Here is a 20,586-nt window from a genome sequence, read left to right on the forward strand (position 1 = left end):
GGAAATAACCCTGAGAGTCAATGAAGATGAGTTCAAGTTGAATGTTGTCAAAGCTATGCAGCATCCAGACACATCAAATGACTGCATGAGCACTGATATTATTGACTCTTTGGTGGAGGAGGTCAATATGACTGAAAGTCTTGAATCAGAGCTAGATGACATCTTTAAAGATGTTCAGCCTGATCTGGAGGAACTAAAGGAAATAAAAGAAATTCTGAAAATTCCTCAGGAAAAAGATAAGCCTCCTAAACCAGAGCTCAAACCACTACCACCATCCCTGAAATATGCATTTCTGGGAGAAGGAGACACTTTTCCAGTGATCATAAGCTCTGCTCTAAATCCAAGTCCAGAAATATGATTTTTGCTTAAAAACTAATAATATTTAACTAAAAACTAATTAAAACATGCTAAAATCTACATGAAATTACCCCCAAAAAGCGTATAAAATATCCGCTCATCACAATACCAAACTTAAACTGTTGCTTGTCCTCAAGCAACTAGATAAATAAAATAGGTTTTAACAGAAATTAAGAAGTAATAATATTTTAGAGTTTTAACATGAAGCTCATATTCTTATTAGATGAGCGGGGCTTGTAGCTTTTTGTTTCTGAACAGTTTTGGCATCCCCCTGTATCTTTAAATTTTCAGGATAATTGGCATCCTTAGGAACTCAGAATTCAGATAGTATTATTGACTCTCCTAGTGTAGTATGTTGATTCTTGAACACAGTTATTTTATGAGTCTTGGCTGTGGCCCTAAGCACTTTGTTTTCCAGTATTACCACCAGATACATCAATGCCACAGACACATAACTGGGTGAACCTTTTCAGATTGTGACTTAGCTTTGCTAAAGTCCCCAGTTAGTGGTGTCCAGAGCTCTTAAGTACACTCTTTTGCTGTGGATCACGACTTTAACCACTCAGTCTCAAGCTTGTAACTTGGACCTGCATGCCACAAGCATATGGTTAGGGACAGCTTGGTTTAGCCGCTTAGGCCTGGATTTTATTTCCTTGGGCCCTCCTATCCATTGATGCTCAAAGCCTTGGATCCCTTTTTTTACTCTTAGCTAGTGCTCATGGCTTGTTTTTTTTTTTTTTTTTTGACTGCTTTTTCTTGCTTCAAGAATCAATTTCATGATTTTTCAGATCATCAATAATATTTTTCGTGTTCCTCATCCTTTCAGGAGCCAATATTCATCAAATTCAAAGTACAATTTATGCACTGTTCAAGCATTCATTCAGAGAACAAAAAGTATTGCCACCACATATAATTAATTATAGTCTTTATTACTAAGAACTCAAAAATATAAATTACTTCTTTATTCTAAAAAAAATTCTACTACTTTATTTATGCCTGATGATGATGAGAAAAATAAATTATAGCTTAATTGGAAATAAAATCAAAATAGACATGCTAATTACTACTACTCCTATATAACTTCTAAGGTAAAATCCTATAATAATACTATCACAGAGTTAAAGCTGGAATTAGAACTTAACAACCTGTATTTTGGGAAGTGGATGTTCCTCTAGTCTGTGGGGTGCCTTCAAGAATTAATTTCTGACGCTTCAGCTCCCTTAAGTTCACATCCTTGCTCTTCCTGTTCTCTTAGGTGCCATGATCTTAATGAGTTTTAACTCAGTGATCATGGCAAATCACACCAAACTTAGAGGTTTGCTTGTCCTCAAGCAAAAGAAAGGAAAGGAGAGGAGTAGAAGGAAAGGCATTTTCAAATAAAGATAAGATGAGTTGAAAAAGATATGAGAAGAAATTAAAAATATTTGAAAAAGAATTGGATTGGAAAAAGATTGTGTTTATGAATTAAGATACATTTGATATTTTTGAAAAAGGGATTTTAGAAATTAGGATAAAAACTTTTGGAATTGAAAGTGATAATTTGAAATATGTTTATGCAAGAAATCATGAATTGAAACATAAAAATTTTGAAAAATTATGAAGAAAAACGAATTGTACCTCCTCCCCACCATCCTGGCGTTGAACGCCCACATGGTGCATGTTTTGGGCGTTCAACGCCCACATGTTGCTTCTCCTGGGCGTTCAATGCCCATTTGGTGCTTCTTTCTGGCGTTGAACGCCAGGAAGTCCTTCGTCACTGGGCGTTTTTCTGAACGCCCAGGATGCTAGCAGACTGGCGTTAAACGCCCAGAAGGTGCATCTTTCTGGCGTTTAACGCCCAGAAGATGCTTCTTTCTGGCGTTTAACGCCCAGATGGCTACCCTTACTGGCGTTAAACGCCCAGTGGGTGCTTCTTTTGGGCGTTCAACGCCCAAAGTATTTCTTACTGGCTTTTTCATGCCAGTGAGCTTCCAAATTTCCCTGTAACTCTGTGACTTCAACCAATTGCTATTTCACCTTTGAAGACACTTGGACTTAAACCTGTAAAAAAAAAGAAATTTATTTAATTAGTAAAGAAACTTTGTAAATGGCTGGGTTGCCTCCCAGCAAGCGCTTCTTTAATGTCATTAGCTGGACTATTACTGATCTTCAATTAAGTCTCAGTCTTGAGCATTCTTGCTCGAAATTACCTTCAAGATAGTGTTTAACTCTTTGTCCATTAACAATGAACTTTTGTTAGAGTCACTATCCTGAAGTTCTATGTATCCATATGGTGATACACTTGTAATTACATATGGACCTCTCCACCGGGATTTTAATTTCCCAGGGAATAATTTGAGCCTTGAATTAAATAACAGAACTTTCTGCCCTGGCTCAAAGACTCTGGATGACAATTTCTTATCATGCCATCTTTTTGCTTTCTCTTTGTAAATTTTTGCATTTTCGAAAGCATTGAGTCTAAATTCCTCTAGCTCATTTAACTGGAGTAGTCGTCTTTCTCCAGCTAACTTGGCATCAAGGTTCAGGAATCTGGTTGCCCAGTAGGCCTTGTGTTCCAGTTCCACTGGCAAGTGACACGCCTTTCCATACACAAGCTGGTATGGAGAGGTCCCTATAGGGGTCTTAAATGCTGTTCTGTATGCCCACAGGGCATCATCCAAGCTTCTTGCCCAATCCTTTCTACGGTTAATTACAGTCCGTTCCAGGATTCTTTTGAGTTCTCTATTTGAGACTTCAGCTTGCCCATTAGTTTGTGGATGATATGGAGTGGCCACCCTGTGGTTGACTCCATAACGTACCAGAGCAGAGTAGAGCTGTTTATTGCAGAAATGAGTGCCCCCATCACTGATTAACACTCTAGGGATACCAAATCTGCTGAAGATATGTTTCTGGAGGAATTTCAACACTGTTTTAGTGTCATTAGTGGGTGTTGCAATAGCCTCCACCCATTTGGATACATAATCCACTGCCACCAGAATATAAGTGTTTGAGTATGATGGTGGGAAGGGTCCCATGAAGTCAATGCCCCATACATCAAACAACTCAATCTCCAAGATTCTTTGCTGAGGCATGGCATAACTGTGAGGTAGGTTGCCTGATCTTTGGCAACTGTCACAATTAAGCACAAATGCTCGGGAATCTTTATAGAGAGTAGGCCAGTAGAAGCCACTTTGGAGGACTCTTGTGGCTGTTCGCTCACTTCCAAAATGTCCTCCATACTGTGATCCATGGCAATGCCAAAGGATCTTCTGTGCTTCCTCTTTAGGCACACATCTACGGATTACTCCGTCTGCACATCTCTTGAAGAGATATGGTTCATCCCAAAGATAGTACTTTGCATCTGTGATTAATTTCTTTGATTGCACCCTACTGTACTCTTTGGGTATGAATCTCACTGCCTTGTAGTTTGCAATGTCTGCAAACCATGGCACTTCCTGGATGGCAAACAGTTGCTCATCCGGAAAGGTTTCAGAGATCTCAGTGAGAGGGAGGGACGCCCCTTCTACTGGTTCTATTCGGGACAGGTGATCTGCTACTTGATTTTCTGTCCCTTTTCTGTCTCTTATTTCTATATCAAACTCTTGCAGAAGCAGCACCCATCTTATAAGTCTGGGTTTTGAATCCTGCTTTGTGAGTAGATATTTAAGAGCAGCATGATCAGTGTACACAATCACTTTTGATCCTACTAAATAGGATCTGAATTTGTCAATGGCGTAAACCACTGCAAGTAGCTCCTTTTCTGTGGTTGTGTAATTCTTCTATGCGTCATTTAGAACACGGCTGGCATAGTAAATGACGTGCAGAAGCTTGTCATGCCTTTGTCCCAACACTGCACCAATAGCATGGTCACTGGCATCACACATCAATTCAAATGGTAATGTCCAGTCTGGTGCAGAGATGATTGGTGCTGTAACCAATTTAGCTTTCAGAGTCTCAAATGCCTGCAGACACTCTTTATCAAAGATAAATGGCGTGTCAGCAGCTAGCAGGTTGCTTAGAGGTTTGGCGATTTTTGAAAAATCCTTTATAAACCTCCTATAGAATCCTGCATGCCCCAGAAAGCTTCTGATTGCCTTAACATTAGCAGGTGGTGGCAATTTTTCAATTACTTCTACCTTAGCTTGGTCCACCTCTATTCCCTTGTTCGAAATTTTGTGCCCAAGGACAATTCCTTCAGTCACCATAAAGTGACATTTTTTCCAGTTTAAAACCAGGTTAGTCTCTTGGCATCTTTTCAGAACAAGTGCTAAATGGTTAAGGCAGGAGCTGAATGAGTCTCCAAATACTAAAAAGTCATCCATGAAGACTTCCAGAAATTTTTCCACCATATCAGAGAAAATGGAGAGCATGCACCTCTGAAAGGTTGCAGGTGCATTGCACAGGCCAAATGGCATCCTTCTGTATGCAAATACTCCAGATGGGCATGTGAACGCCGTTTTCTCCTGATCCTGGGGATCTACTGCAATTTGATTATAACCTGAATATCCATCCAGGAAGCAGTAGTATTCATGACCTGCTAGTCTTTCTAGCATCTGGTCTATGAATGGTAAAGGAAAATGATCCTTTCTGGTGGCTGTATTGAGCCTTCTATAATCAATGCACATACGCCACCCTGTAACTGTTCTTGTAGGAACCAGTTCATTTTTTTCATTATGAACCACTGTCATGCCTCCTTTCTTTGGGACAACTTGGACAGGGCTCACCCAGGGGCTGTCAGAATAGGATAAATATCCCAGCCTCTAGTAATTTAGTGACCTCTTTCTGCACCACTTCTTTCATAGCTGGATTCAGCCGCCTTTGTGGTTGAACCACTGGCTTGGCGTCATCCTCCAGCAAGATTTTGTGCATGCATCTGGCTGGGCTAATGCCCTTAAGATCACTAATGGACCACCCAAGAGCTGTCTTGTGCGTCCTTAGCACTTGAATTAGTGCTTCCTCTTCCTGTGGCTCTAAGGTAGAGCTTATAATTACAGGAAAGGTATCACCTTCTCCCAGAAATGCATATTTCAGGGATGGTGGTATGGTTTGAGTTCGGGTTTTGGAGGTTTCTCCTCTTTTTGAGGGATTTTCAGAGGTTCTATTATCTTCTCTGACTCCTCCAAATCAGGCTGAACATCTTTAAAGATGTCCTCTAGCTCTGATTCCAAACTCTCAGCCATATTGACCTCTCTTACCAGAGAATCAATAATATCAACACTCATGCAGTCATTTGGGGTGTCTGGATGTTGCATTGCTTTGACAACATTTAACTTGAACTCCTCCTCATTGACTCTCAAGGTTACTTCCCCTTTTTGGACATCAATGAGGGTTCGGCCAGTTGCTAGGAAAGGTCTTCCTAGAATGAGAGTTGCACTCTTGTGCTCCTCCATTTCCAGCACCACAAAGTCAGTAGGAAAGGCAAATGGACCAACCTTGACAATCATGTCTTCAATCACGCCTGATGGGTATTTAATGGAGCCATCAGCAAGTTGAAGACATATCCTGGTTGGTTTAATTTCTTCAGTTAAACCAAGCTTTCTGATAGTAGATGCAGGTATTAAGTTGATACTTGCCCCAAGATCACATAGAGCTTGCTTGGTACAATTACCCTCTAATGTGCATGGTATCATAAAGCTCCCAGGATCTTTAAGCTTCTCAGGTAAGCTTTTCAGAATGACTGCACTGCATTCTTCAGTGAGGTAGACTTTTTCAGTTTCCCTCCAATCCTTCTTATGACTTAAGATTTCTTTCATAAACTTAGCATAAGAAGGTATTTGCTCAAGTGCTTCTGCAAACGGAATCTTTATTTCAAGAGTCCTGAGATAGTCTGCAAAGCGAGCAAATTGCTTATCCTGTTCCGCTTGGCGGAGTTTTTGCGGATAAGGCATTTTGGCTTTGTATTCCTCAACCTTAGTTGCTGCAGGTTTATTACCTACAGAAGTGGGTTGGGAAGCCATTTTAGGAAGGTCAGCACTTGTATGTGACTGATTCCCCACTGGCATTTGAATGCCAGTGTTGGGAGCTGGAGTGGCGTTAGACGCCACCTCCTTGTTTGTCACTGGCGTTTGAACGCCAGAACCATGCTCCCTTTGGGCGTTCAACGCCGGATTCATGCTTGTTTCTGGCGTTAAACGCCAGGAATGAGCATGGTCTGGGCGTTCAGCGCCAGCTTTATTCCTCTCTGGGCTCTGATTGTCCTCAGAGGGATTTTGAGTATCCTCTTGTTCATTTCTTGGTTTCCTGCTGCTTTGAAGTGAGGTATTTAATGTTTTCCCACTTCTTAATTGAACTGCTTGGCATTCTTCTGTTATTTGTTTTGACAGTTGCTTTTCTGTCTGCTTTAATTGTACTTCCATGTTCCTGTTAGCCATTCTTGTTTCCTGTAATATTTCCTTGAATTCGGCTAGCTGCTGAGTTAGAAAATCTAACTGTTGATTGAATTCATTAGCCTGATCCACTGGACTGAGTTCTGCAGTTACTGTTTAGCTTCTTCTTTCATAGAGGATTCACTGCTTAGGTACAGATGCTGATTTCTGGCAACTGTATCAATAAGCTCTTGAGCTTCTTCAATTGTTTTTCTCATGTGTATAGATCCACCAGCTGAGTGGTCTAGAGAAATCTGAGCTTTTTCTGTAAGCCCATAGTAGAAGATGTCTAATTGCACCCATTCTGAAAACATTTCAGAGGGGCATTTTCTTAGCATCTCTCTGTATCTCTCCCAAGCATCATAAAGGGATTCATTATCTCCTTGTTTGAAGCCTTGAATGTTTAGCCTTAGCGTGTCATCCGTTTGGGAGGGAAATAGTGATTCAGGAATTTTTCTGACAGCTGTTTCCATGTTTTTATGCTGCTTTTAGGCTGGTTATTTAACCACCTCTTAGCTTGATCTTTTACAGCAAATGGAAACAGTAATAATCTGTAGACATCCTGATCTACTTCCTTATCATGTACTGTATCAGCAATTTGCAGAAATTGTGCCAGAAACTCTGTAGGTTCTTCATGTGGAAGACCAGAATACTGGCAGTTTTGCTGCACCATGATAATGAGCTGAGGATTCAGCTCAATGCTACTAACTCCAATGGAGGGTATACAGATACTACTCCCATATGAAGCAGTAGTGGGGTTAGCATATGATCCCAGAGTCCTCTTGGACTGTCCATTCATACTTACTTCCATAATGGAATACAAGTTGAGAATTTATATGTTGAGAATTATTTATTTCCTAGTAATGGAATAACAAAAATGGGATATAGATATAAAAATATTTTGAAGATATTTTGTGAAAGAAAATTATATTTTTTTTTTAATATTTTTTTTCGAAAAATTTGAAATTGAAATTTGAATTTTATATTAAAAATTTCGAAAATATAGTTTTAAAAATAGTTAGAAAATAAATTTTTTTTGAATTTTTGAATTTTATGATGAAAGAGAAAAACACACAAAAGACACAAGACTTAAAATTTTTAGATCTAATGTTCCTTATTTTCGAAAATTTTTGGAGGGAAAACACCAAGGAACACCAAACTTAAAAATTTTAAGATCAAGACACAAGAAAACTCAAGAACACTTTGAAGATTCACAAGAACACCAAGAACACAAGAAAGAACACCAAACTTAAAATTTTTAGAAAACCAAGATAATTTTCGAAAATTATATTAAATTAACAAGAAAACACCAAACTTAGAGTTTGGCACAAGATTAATCAAGAAAATTATTTTTGAAAAAAAAAAAGATTTTAAAAAGAAGGTGCCCAATTGCCAAGAACATAAGCCAACGCTATAACCAACTGATTTAAAAATGTAATGTATTTTAAAGATGTATTGTTTTTATGGATAAAATAATTTTTTGAAAACTAATGTTTTGAAAAAGCACAAGAAAACAAGAAAAGACACAAACAAGAAAAATTAAAGATCAAACAAGAAAAATAAGCAAGAACAACTTGAAGATCAATGAAGAACAAAGAACACAAGTCGAAAATTTTAAAGAAAAATATGAGATATGCAATTGACACCAAACTTAGAACAAGACACTAAACTCACGAAAATTAGCAATTAATTAAAAGAAAATAATAAATTTTTAAAAGAAATTTCTGAAAAGAAACTATCCTATCAAGATTTAATGACTCTATAATAAAAAAATAAATAAAAATAAATTATTCCTAATCTAAGAAATAAAATAAGCCTTCAATTGTCCAAACTCAATAATCCCCGGCAACGGCGCCAAAAACTTGGTGGACGAAATTGTGATCCTTAGTTAATGACTCTTTGGCATGTGCCAAAAAGAACTGACTCAACTAACTGATTACTTCCTTTTCACAATTCCGTTCAACTAACCAGCAAGTGCACTGGGTCGTCCAAGTAATACCTTACGTGAGTAAGGGTCGATCCCACGGAGATTATTGGTGTGAAGCAATTAATACTTATTTTATTAATCTTAGTCAGGATGCCAATAAAATTGTTTGGATTAGTTGAACAATAGAGTTATTTGTTTATAAAGGACTGGGGAATATGTTACTTGTTGTGCAGTAAGGAGAATATGTTGGAGTTTTGGAGATGCTTTGTCCTTTGACTTCAACTCTTCCTTGAAATCCTCTTCTCACACGCAGATTCTTTCCATGGCAAGCTCTATGTAGGGTGTCACCGTTGTCAGTGGCTACTTCCCATCCTCTCAGTGAAAACGTTCCTATGCTCTGTCACAGCACGGCTAATCATCTGTTGGTTCTCAATCGGTCGGAATAGAATCCATTGATTCTTTTGCGTCTGTCACTAACGCCCAGCCCTCAGGAGTTTGAAGCACGTCACAGCCATTCAATCCCAGAATCCTACTCGGAATACCACAGACAAGGTTTAGACTTTCCGGATTCTCATGAATGCCGCCATCTATCTAGCTTATACCACGAAGATTCTGTTGGGGAATCTAAGAGATACTCATTCTGTCTGATGTAGAACGGAGGTGGTTGTCAGGCACACGTTCATGGATTGAGGAAGGTGATGAGTGTCACGGATCATCACCTTCTTCACAGTTAAGCGTGAATAAACATCTTAGACAAGAACAAGCGGGTTGAATGGAAAACAAAGGAATTGTATTAATTCATCGAGACGCTGCAGAGCTCCTCACCCCCAACAATGGAGTTTAGAGACTCATGCCGTCAAAGTATGTAATTCAGATCTGAAAATGTCATGAGGTACAAGATAAGTCTGTAAAAGTTGTTTAATAGTAAACTAACCTAGGTTTACAGAAAATGAATAAACTAAGTAATTGGTGCAGAAATCCACTTCTGGGCCCTTGGTGTGTGCTGGGCTGAGATTAAAGCTATCCACGAGTAGAGGTCTTTCTTGGCGTTAAACTCCAGGTTATGACGTGTTTTGGGCGTTCAACTCCGGATCATGACGTTTTTCTGGCGTTTAACTCCAGATAGCAGCGTGTACTTGGCGTTCAACGCCAAGTTACGTCGTCTATCCTTGCGCAAAGTATGGACTATTATATATTGCTGGAAAGCCCTGGATGTCTACTTTCCAACGCCGTTGAGAGCGCGCCAATGGACTCCTGTAGCTCCAGAAAATCATTTCGAGTGCAGGGAGGTCAGGATCCAACAGCATCAGCACCTTTTCAGCCTAAGTCATTTTGCTCAGCTCCCTCAATTTCAGCCAGAAAATACCTGAAATCACAGAAAAAATACACACACTCATAGTAAAGTCCAGAAATTGATTTTGCTTAAAAACTAATAATATTTAACTAAAACTAATTAAAACATGCTAAAATCTACATGAAATTACCCCCAAAAAGCGTATAAAATATCCGCTCATCACAACACCAAACTTAAACTGTTTGCTTGTCCTCAAGCAACTAGATAAATAAATAGGTTTTAACAGAAATAAGAAGTAATAATATTTTAGAGTTTTAACATGAAGCTCATATTCTTATTAGATGAGCGGGGCTTGTAGCTTTTGTGTTCTGAACAGTTTTGGCATCCCCCTGTATCTTTAAATTTTCAGGATAATTGGCATCCTTAGGAACTCAGAATTCAGATAGTATTATTGACTCTCCTAGTGTAGTATGTTGATTCTTGAACACAGTTATTTATGAGTCTTGGCTGTGGCCCTAAGCACTTTGTTTTCCAGTATTACCACCAGATACATCAATGCCACAGACACATAACTGGGTGAACCTTTTCAGATTGTGACTTAGCTTTGCTAAAGTCCCCAGTTAGTGGTGTCCAGAGCTCTTAAGTACACTCTTTTGCTGTGGATCACGACTTTAACCACTCAGTCTCAAGCTTGTAACTTGGACCTGCATGCCACAAGCATATGGTTAGGGACAGCTTGGTTTAGCCGCTTAGGCCTGGATTTATTTCCTTGGGCCCTCCTATCCATTGATGCTCAAAGCCTTGGATCCCTTTTTTTTACTCTAGCTAGTGCTCATGGCTTGTTTTTTTTTTTTTTTTTGACTGCTTTTTCTTGCTTCAAGAATCAATTTCATGATTTTTCAGATCATCAATAATATTTTTCGTGTTCCTCATCCTTTCAGGGCCAATATTCATCAAATTCAAAGTACAATTTATGCACTGTTCAAGCATTCCTTCAGAGAACAAAAAGTATTGCCACCACATATAATTAATTATAGTCTTTATTACTAAGAACTCAAAAATAAATTACTTCTTATTCTAAAAAAAATTCTACTACTTTATTTATGCCTGATGATGATGAAAAATAAATTATAGCTTAATTGGAAATAAAATCAAAATAGACATGCTAATTACTACTACTCCTATATAACTTCTAAGGTAAAATCCTATAATAATACTATCACAGAGTTAAGCTGGAATTAGAACTTAACAACCTGTATTTTGGGAAGTGGATGTTCCTCTAGTCTGTGGGGTGCCTTCAAGAATTAATTTCTGACGCTTCAGCTCCCTTAAGTTCACATCCTTGCTCTTAAGAGTTTTCCTGATCATGGCAAATCACCCAAACTTAGAGGTTTCTTGTCCTCAAGCAAAAAAAGAAAGGAGAGAGTAGAAGGAAAGGCCAAATAAAGATAAGATGAGTTGAAAAAGATATGAGAAGAAATTAAAAATATTTGAAAAAGAATTGGATTGGAAAAAGATTTGTGTTTATGAATTAAGATACATTTGATATTTTTGAAAAAGGGATTTTAGAAATTAGGATAAAAACTTTTGGAATTGAAAGTGATAATTTGAAATATGTTTATGCAAGAAATCATGAATTGAAACATAAAAATTTTGAAAAATTATGAAGAAAAACGAATTGTACCTCCTCTCCACCATCCTGGCGTTGAACGCCCACATGGTGCATGTTTTGGGCGTTCAACGCCCACATGTTGCTTCTCCTGGGCGTTCAACGCCCATTTGGTGCTTCTTTCTGGCGTTGAACGCTAGGAAGTCCTTCGTCACTGGGCGTTTTTCTGAACACCCAGGATGCTAGCATACTGGCGTTAAACGCCCAGAAGGTGCATCTTTCTGGCGTTTAACGCCCAGAAGATGCTTCTTTCTGGCGTTTAACGCCCAGATGGCTACCCTTACTGGCGTTAAACGCCCAGTGGGTGCTTCTTTTGGGCGTTCAACGCCCAAAGTATTTCTTACTGGCTTTTTCATGCCAGTGAGCTTCCAAATTTCCCTGTAACTCTGTGACTTCAACCAATTGCTATTTCACCTTTGAAGACACTTGGACTTAAACCTGTAAAAAAAAAGAAATTTATTTAATTAGTAAAGAAACTTTGTAAATGGCTGGGTTGCCTCCCAGCAAGCGCTTCTTTAATGTCATTAGCTGGACTATTACTGATCTTCAATTAAGTCTCAGTCTTGAGCATTCTTGCTCGAAATTACCTTCAAGATAGTGTTTAACTCTTTGTCCATTAACAATGAACTTTTTGTTAGAGTCACTATCCTGAAGTTCTATGTATCCATATGGTGATACACTTGTAATTACATATGGACCTCTCCACCGGGATTTTAATTTCCCAGGGAATAATTTGAGCCTTGAATTAAATAACAGAACTTTCTGCCCTGGCTCAAAGACTCTGGATGACAATTTCTTATCATGCCATCTTTTTGCTTTTCTTTGTAAATTTTTGCATTTTCGAAAGCATTGAGTCTAAATTCCTCTAGCTCATTTAATGGAGTAGTCGTCTTTCTCCAGCTAACTTGGCATCAAGGTTCAGGAATCTGGTTGCCCAGTAGGCCTTGTGTTCCAGTTCCACTGGCAAGTGACACGCCTTTCCATACACAAGCTGGTATGGAGAGGTCCCTATAGGGGTCTTAAATGCTGTTCTGTATGCCCACAGGGCATCATCCAAGCTTCTTGCCCAATCCTTTCTACGGTTAATTACAGTCCGTTCCAGGATTCTTTTGAGTTCTCTATTTGAGACTTCAGCTTGCCCATTAGTTTGTGGATGATATGGAGTGGCCACCCTGTGGTTGACTCCATAACGTACCAGAGCAGAGTAGAGCTGTTTATTGCAGAAATGAGTGCCCCCATCACTGATTAACACTCTAGGGATACCAAATCTACTAAAGATATGTTTCTGGAGGAATTTCAACACTGTTTTAGTGTCATTAGTGGGTGTTGCAATAGCCTCCACCCATTTGGATACATAATCCACTGCCACCAGAATATAAGTGTTTGAGTATGATGGTGGGAAGGGTCCCATGAAGTCAATGCCCCATACATCAAACAACTCAATCTCCAAGATTCCTTGCTGAGGCATGGCATAACTGTGAGGTAGGTTGCCTGATCTTTGGCAACTGTCACAATTAAGCACAAATGCTCGGGAATCTTTATAGAGAGTAGGCCAGTAGAAGCCACTTTGGAGGACTCTTGTGGCTGTTCGCTCACTTCCAAAATGTCCTCCATACTATGATCCATGGCAATGCCAAAGGATCTTCTGTGCTTCCTCTTTAGGCACACATCTACGGATTACTCCGTCTGCACATCTCTTGAAGAGATATGGTTCATCCCAAAGATAGTACTTTGCATCTGTGATTAATTTCTTTGATTGCACCCTACTGTACTCTTTGGGTATGAATCTCACTGCCTTGTAGTTTGCAATGTCTGCAAACCATGGCACTTCCTGGATGGCAAACGTTGCTCATCCGGAAAGGTTTCAGAGATCTCAGTGAGAGGGAGGGACGCCCCTTCTACTGGTTCTATTCGGGACAGGTGATCTGCTACTTGATTTTCTGTCCCTTTTCTGTCTCTTATTTCTATATCAAACTCTTGCAGAAGCAGCACCCATCTTATAAGTCTGGGTTTTGAATCCTGCTTTGTGAGTAGATATTTAAGAGCAGCATGATCAGTGTACACAATCACTTTTGATCCTACTAAATAGGATCTGAATTTGTCAATGGCGTAAACCACTGCAAGTAGCTCCTTTTCTGTGGTTGTGTAATTCTTCTGTGCGTCATTTAGAACACGGCTGGCATAGTAAATGACGTGCAGAAGCTTGTCATGCCTTTGTCCCAACATTGCACCAATAGCATGGTCACTGGCATCACACATCAATTCAAATGGTAATGTCCAGTCTGGTGCAGAGATGATTGGTGCTGTAACCAATTTAGCTTTCAGAGTCTCAAATGCCTGCAGACACTCTTTATCAAAGATAAATGGCGTGTCAGCAGCTAGCAGGTTGCTTAGAGGTTTGGCGATTTTTGAAAAATCCTTTATAAACCTCCTATAGAATCCTGCATGCCCAGAAAGCTTCTGATTGCTTAACATTAGCAAGTGGTGGCAATTTTTCAATTACTTCTACCTTAGCTTGGTCCACCTCTATTCCCTTGTTCGAAATTTTGTGCCCAAGGACAATTCCTTCAGTCACCATAAAGTGACATTTTTCCCAGTTTAAAACCAGGTTAGTCTCTTGGCATCTTTTCAGAACAAGTGCTAAATGGTTAAGGCAGGAGCTGAATGAGTCTCCAAATACTGAAAAGTCATCCATGAAGACTTCCAGAAATTTTTCCACCATATCAGAGAAAATGGAGAGCATGCACCTCTGAAAGGTTGCAGGTGCATTGCACAGGCCAAATGGCATCCTTCTGTATGCAAATACTCCAGATGGGCATGTGAACGCCGTTTTCTCCTGATCCTGGGGATCTACTGCAATTTGATTATAACCTGAATATCCATCCAGGAAGCAGTAGTATTCATGACCTGCTAGTCTTTCTAGCATCTGGTCTATGAATGGTAAAGGAAAATGATCCTTTCTGGTGGCTATATTGAGCCTTCTATAATCAATGCACATACGCCACCCTGTAACTGTTCTTGTAGGAACCAGTTCATTTTTTCATTATGAACCACTGTCATGCCTCCTTTCTTTGGGACAACTTGGACAGGGCTCACCCAGGGGCTGTCAGAAATAGGATAAATAATCCCAGCCTCTAGTAATTTAGTGACCTCTTTCTGCACCATTCTTTCATAGCTGGATTCAGCCGCCTTTGTGGTTGAACCACTGGCTTGGCGTCATCCTCCAGCAAGATTTTGTGCATGCATCTGGCTGGGCTAATGCCCTTAAGATCACTAATGGACCACCCAAGAGCTGTCTTGTGCGTCCTTAGCACTTGAATTAGTGCTTCCTCTTCCTGTGGCTCTAAGGTAGAGCTTATAATTACAGGAAAGGTATCACCTTCTCCCAGAAATGCATATTTCAGGGATGGTGGTAATGGTTTGAGTTCGGGTTTTGGAGGTTTCTCCTCTTTTTGAGGGATTTTCAGAGGTTCTATTATCTTCTCTGACTCCTCCAAATCAGGCTGAACATCTTTAAAGATGTCCTCTAGCTCTGATTCCAAACTCTCAGCCATATTGACCTCTCTTACCAGAGAATCAATATATCAACACTCATGCAGTCATTTGGGGTGTCTGGATGTTGCATTGCTTTGACAACATTTAACTTGAACTCCTCCTCATTGACTCTCAAGGTTACTTCCCCTTTTTGGACATCAATGAGGGTTCGGCCAGTTGCTAGGAAAGGTCTTCCTAGAATGAGAGTTGCACTCTTGTGCTCCTCCATTTCCAGCACCACAAGTCAGTAGGAAAGGCAAATGGCCCAACCTTGACAATCATGTCTTCAATCACGCCTGATGGGTATTTAATGGAGCCATCAGCAAGTTGAAGACATATCCTGGTTGGTTTAATTTCTTCAGTTAAGCCAAGCTTTCTGATAGTAGATGCAGGTATTAAGTTGATACTTGCCCCAAGATCACATAGAGCTTGCTTGGTACAATTACCCTCTAATGTGCATGGTATCATAAAGCTCCCAGGATCTTTAAGCTTCTCAGGTAAGCTTTTCAGAATGACTGCACTGCATTCTTCAGTGAGGTAGACTTTTTCAGTTTCCCTCCAATCCTTCTTATGACTTAAGATTTCTTTCATAAACTTAGCATAAGAAGGTATTTGCTCAAGTGCTTCTGCAACGGAATCTTTATTCAAGAGTCCTGAGATAGTCTGCAAAGCGAGCAAATTGCTTATCCTGTTCCGCTTGGCGGAGTTTTTGCGGATAAGGCATTTTGGCTTTGTATTCCTCAACCTTAGTTGCTGCAGGTTTATTACCTACAGAAGGGTTGGGAAGCCTTTTTAGGAAGGTCAGCACTTGTATGTGACTGATTCCCCACTGGCATTTGAATGCCAGTGGTGGGAGCTGGAGTGGCGTTAGACGCCACCTCCTTGTTTGTCACTGGCGTTTGAACGCCAGAACCATGCTCCCTTTGGGCGTTCAACGCCGGATTCATGCTTGTTTCTGGCGTTGAACGCCAGGAATGAGCATGGTCTGGGCGTTCAGCGCCAGCTTTATTCCTCTCTGGGCTCTGATTGTCCTCAGAGGGATTTTGAGTATCCTCTTGTTCATTTCTTGGTTTCCTGCTGCTTTGAAGTGAGGTATTTAATGTTTTCCCACTTCTTAATTGAACTGCTTGGCATTCTTCTGTTATTTGTTTTGACAGTTGCTTTTCTGTCTGCTTTAATTGTACTTCCATGTTCCTGTTAGCCATTCTTGTTTCCTGTAATATTTCCTTGAATTCGGCTAGCTGCTGAGTTAGAAAATCTAACTGTTGATTGAATTCATTAGCCTGATCCACTGGACTGAGTTCTGCAGTTACTGTTTTAGCTTCTTCTTTCATAGAGGATTCACTGCTTAGGTACAGATGCTGATTTCTGGCAACTGTATCAATAAGCTCTTGAGCTTCTTCAATTGTTTTTCTCATGTGTATAGATCCACCAGCTGAGTGGTCTAGAGAAATCTGAGCTTTTTCTGTAAGCCCATAGTAGAAGATGTCTAATTGCACCCATTCTGAAAACATTTCAGAGGGGCATTTTCTTAGCATCTCTCTGTATCTCTCCCAAGCATCATAAGGGATTCATTATCTCCTTGTTTGAAGCCTTGAATGTTTAGCCTTAGCTGTGTCATCCGTTTGGGAGGGAAATAGTGATTCAGGAATTTTTCTGACAGCTGTTTCCATGTTTTTATGCTGCTTTTAGGCTGGTTATTTAACCACCTCTTAGCTTGATCTTTTACAGCAAATGGAAACAGTAATAATCTGTAGACATCCTGATCTACTTCCTTATCATGTACTGTATCAGCAATTTGCAGAAATTGTGCCAGAAACTCTGTAGGTTCTTCATGTGGAAGACCAGAATACTGGCAGTTTTGCTGCACCATGATAATGAGCTGAGGATTCAGCTCAAAGCTACTAACTCCAATGGAGGGTATACAGATACTACTCCCATATGAAGCAGTAGTGGGGTTAGCATATGACCCCAGAGTCCTCTTGGACTGTCCATTCATACTTACTTCCATAATGGAATACAAGTTAAGAATTTATATGTTGAGAATTATTTATTTCCTAGTAATGGAATAACAAAAATGGGATATAGATATAAAAATATTTTGAAGATATTTTGTGAAAGAAAATTATATTTTTTTTTAATATTTTTTTCGAAAAATTTGAAATTGAAATTTGAATTTTATATTAAAAATTTCAAAAATATAGTTTTAAAAATAGTTAGAAAATAAATTTTTTTTGAATTTTTGAATTTTATGATGAAAGAGAAAAACACACAAAAGACACAAGACTTAAAATTTTTAGATCTAATGTTCCTTATTTTCGAAAATTTTTGGAGGGAAAACACCAAGGAACACCAAACTTAAAAATTTTAAGATCAAGACACAAGAAAAACTCAAGAACACTTTGAAGATTCACAAGAACACCAAGAACACAAGAAAGAACACCAAACTTAAAATTTTTAGAAAACCAAGATAATTTTCGAAAATTATATTAAAATTAACAAGAAAACACCAAACTTAGAGTTTGGCACAAGATTAAATCAAGAAAAATTATTTTTGAAAAAAAAAGATTTTAAAAAGAAGGTGCCCAATTGCCAAGAACATAAGCCAACGCTATAACCAACTGATTTAAAAATGTAATGTATTTTAAAGATGTATTGTTTTTATGGATAAAATAATTTTTTGAAAACTAATGTTTTGAAAAAGCACAAGAAAAACAAGAAAAGACACAAAACAAGAAAAATTAAAGATCAAACAAGAAAAATAAGCAAGAACAACTTGAAGATCAATGAAGAACAAAGAACACAAGTCGAAAATTTTAAAGAAAAATATGAGATATGCAATTGACACCAAACTTAGAACAAGACACTAAACTCACGAAAATTAGCAATTAATTAAAAGAAAATAATAAATTTTTAAAAGAATTTCTGAAAAGAAACTATCCTATCAAGATTTAATGACTCTATAATAAAAATAAATAAAAATAAATTATTCCTAATCTAAGAAATAAAATAAGCCTTCAATTGTCCAAACTCAATAATCCCCGGCAACGGCGCCAAAAACTTGGTGGACGAAATTGTGATCCTTAGTTAATGACTCTTTGGCATGTGCCAAAAAGAACTGACTCAACTAACTGATTACTTCCTTTTCACAATTCCGTTCAACTAACCAGCAAGTGCACTGGGTCGTCCAAGTAATACCTTACGTGAGTAAGGGTCGATCCCACGGAGATTATTGGTGTGAAGCAATTAATACTTATTTTATTAATCTTAGTCAGGATGCCAATAAAATTGTTTGGATTACTTGAACAATAGAGTTATTTGTTTATAAAGGACTGGGGAATATGTTACCTGTTGTGCAGTAATGGAGAATATGTTGGAGTTTTGGAGATGCTTTGTCCTTTGACTTCAACTCTTCCTTGAAATCCTCTTCTCACACGCAGATTCCTTCCATGGCAAGCTCTATGTAGGGTGTCACCGTTGTCAGTGGCTACTTCCCATCCTCTCAGTGAAAACGTTCCTATGCTCTGTCACAGCACGGCTAATCATCTGTTGGTTCTCAATCAGGTCGGAATAGAATCCATTGATTCTTTTGCGTCTGTCACTAACGCCCAGCCCTCAGGAGTTTGAAGCACGTCACAGCCATTCAATCCCAGAATCCTACTCGGAATACCACAGACAAGGTTTAGACTTTCCGGATTCTCATGAATGCCGCCATCTATCTAGCTTATACCACGAAGATTCTGTTGGGGAATCTAAGAGATACTCATTCAGTCTGATGTAGAACGGAGGTGGTTGTCAGGCACACGTTCATGGATTGAGGAAGGTGATGAGTGTCACGGATCATCACCTTCTTCACAGTTAAGCGTGAATAAACATCTTAGACAAGAACAAGCGTGGTTGAATGGAAAACAAAGGAATTGTATTAATTCATCGAGACGCTGCAGAGCTCCTCACCCCCAACAATGGAGTTTAGAGACTCATGCCGTCAAAAGTATGTAATTCAGATCTGAAAATGTCATGAGGTACAAGATAAGTCTGTAAAAGTTGTTTAAATAGTAAACTAGTAACCTAGGTTTACAGAAAATGAATAAACTAAGATAATTGGTGCAGAAATCCACTTCTGGGGCCCACTTGGTGTGTGCTGGGGCTGAGATTAAAGCTATCCACGAGTAGAGGCCTTTCTTGGCATTAAACTCCAGGTTATGACGTGTTTTGGGCGTTCAACTCCGGATCATGACGTTTTTCTGGCGTTTAACTCCAGATAGCAGCGTGTACTTGGCGTTCAACGCCAAGTTACGTCGTCTATCCTTGCGCAAAGTATGGACTATTATATATTGCTGGAAAGCCCTGGATGTCTACTTTCCAACGCCGTTGAGAGCGCGCCAATTGGACTCCTGTAGCTCCAGAAAATCCATTTCGAGTGCAGGGAGGTCAGGATCCAACAGCATCAGCAGTCCTTTTTCAGCCTAAGTCAGATTTTTGCTCAGCTCCCTCAATTTCAGCCAGAAAATACCTGAAATCACAGAAAAATACACACACTCATAGTAAAGTCCAGAAATATGATTTTTGCTTAAAAACTAATAATATTTAACTAAAAACTAATTAAAACATGCTAAAATCTACATGAAATTACCCCCAAAAAGCGTATAAAATATCCGCTCATCATATACCATTGACACTAACAAAATGAGAATGCATATGAGAAACAACAAAACACTTAAGTCAAGGGAATATAAAGATCAGAGCAAGAAAATCATCAAGAACATCTTTGAAGATTACTTAAGACACATGAATGAATTCAAGAAGAACAGAAACATGCAATTGACACCAACTTAAAATGAGACACTAGACTCAACAAGAAACATACAATATTTTTGGTTTTTATGATTTTGTAATTTTTTTTTTGGATTTTTCGAAAATTAAGTGAAAAAAGGAAATAAAGATATCAAAATTCTTAATGAGAATTCCAGGAATCATGCAATGTTAGTCTAAAGCTTTAGTCTAAAGGAATTAGACATGGCTAGCCAAGCTTCAGCAGGACATTACATTCAAGAGCTAAATTGATGAGAATCAATCAGCTTTGGTGATGATAAGAACATCACCTTGAAACACTAGAATTCATTCTTAAGAACTCTGAAGAAAAATACCTAATCTAAGCAACAAGATGAACCGTCAGTTCTCCATACTCGAAACAATCCCCGGCAACGGCGCCAAAAACTTGGTGCACGAAATTGTGATCACTACTTTTCACAACTCAAATAATCCCCGGTAATGAATACAAAAACTTGGTGCTCAATACCATGATATAAACACAACTTCGCACAACTAACCAGCAAGTGCACTGGGTCGTCCAAGTAATAAACCTTACGCGAGTAAGGGTCGATCCCATGGAGATTGTTGGTATGAAGCAAGCTATGGTCACCTTGTAAATCTCAGTTAGGCAAATTAAATTGGTTTATGG

Source organism: Arachis stenosperma, chromosome 9, assembly GCF_014773155.1.
Source record: "Arachis stenosperma cultivar V10309 chromosome 9, arast.V10309.gnm1.PFL2, whole genome shotgun sequence".
Taxonomy (NCBI): Eukaryota; Viridiplantae; Streptophyta; class Magnoliopsida; order Fabales; family Fabaceae; genus Arachis; species Arachis stenosperma.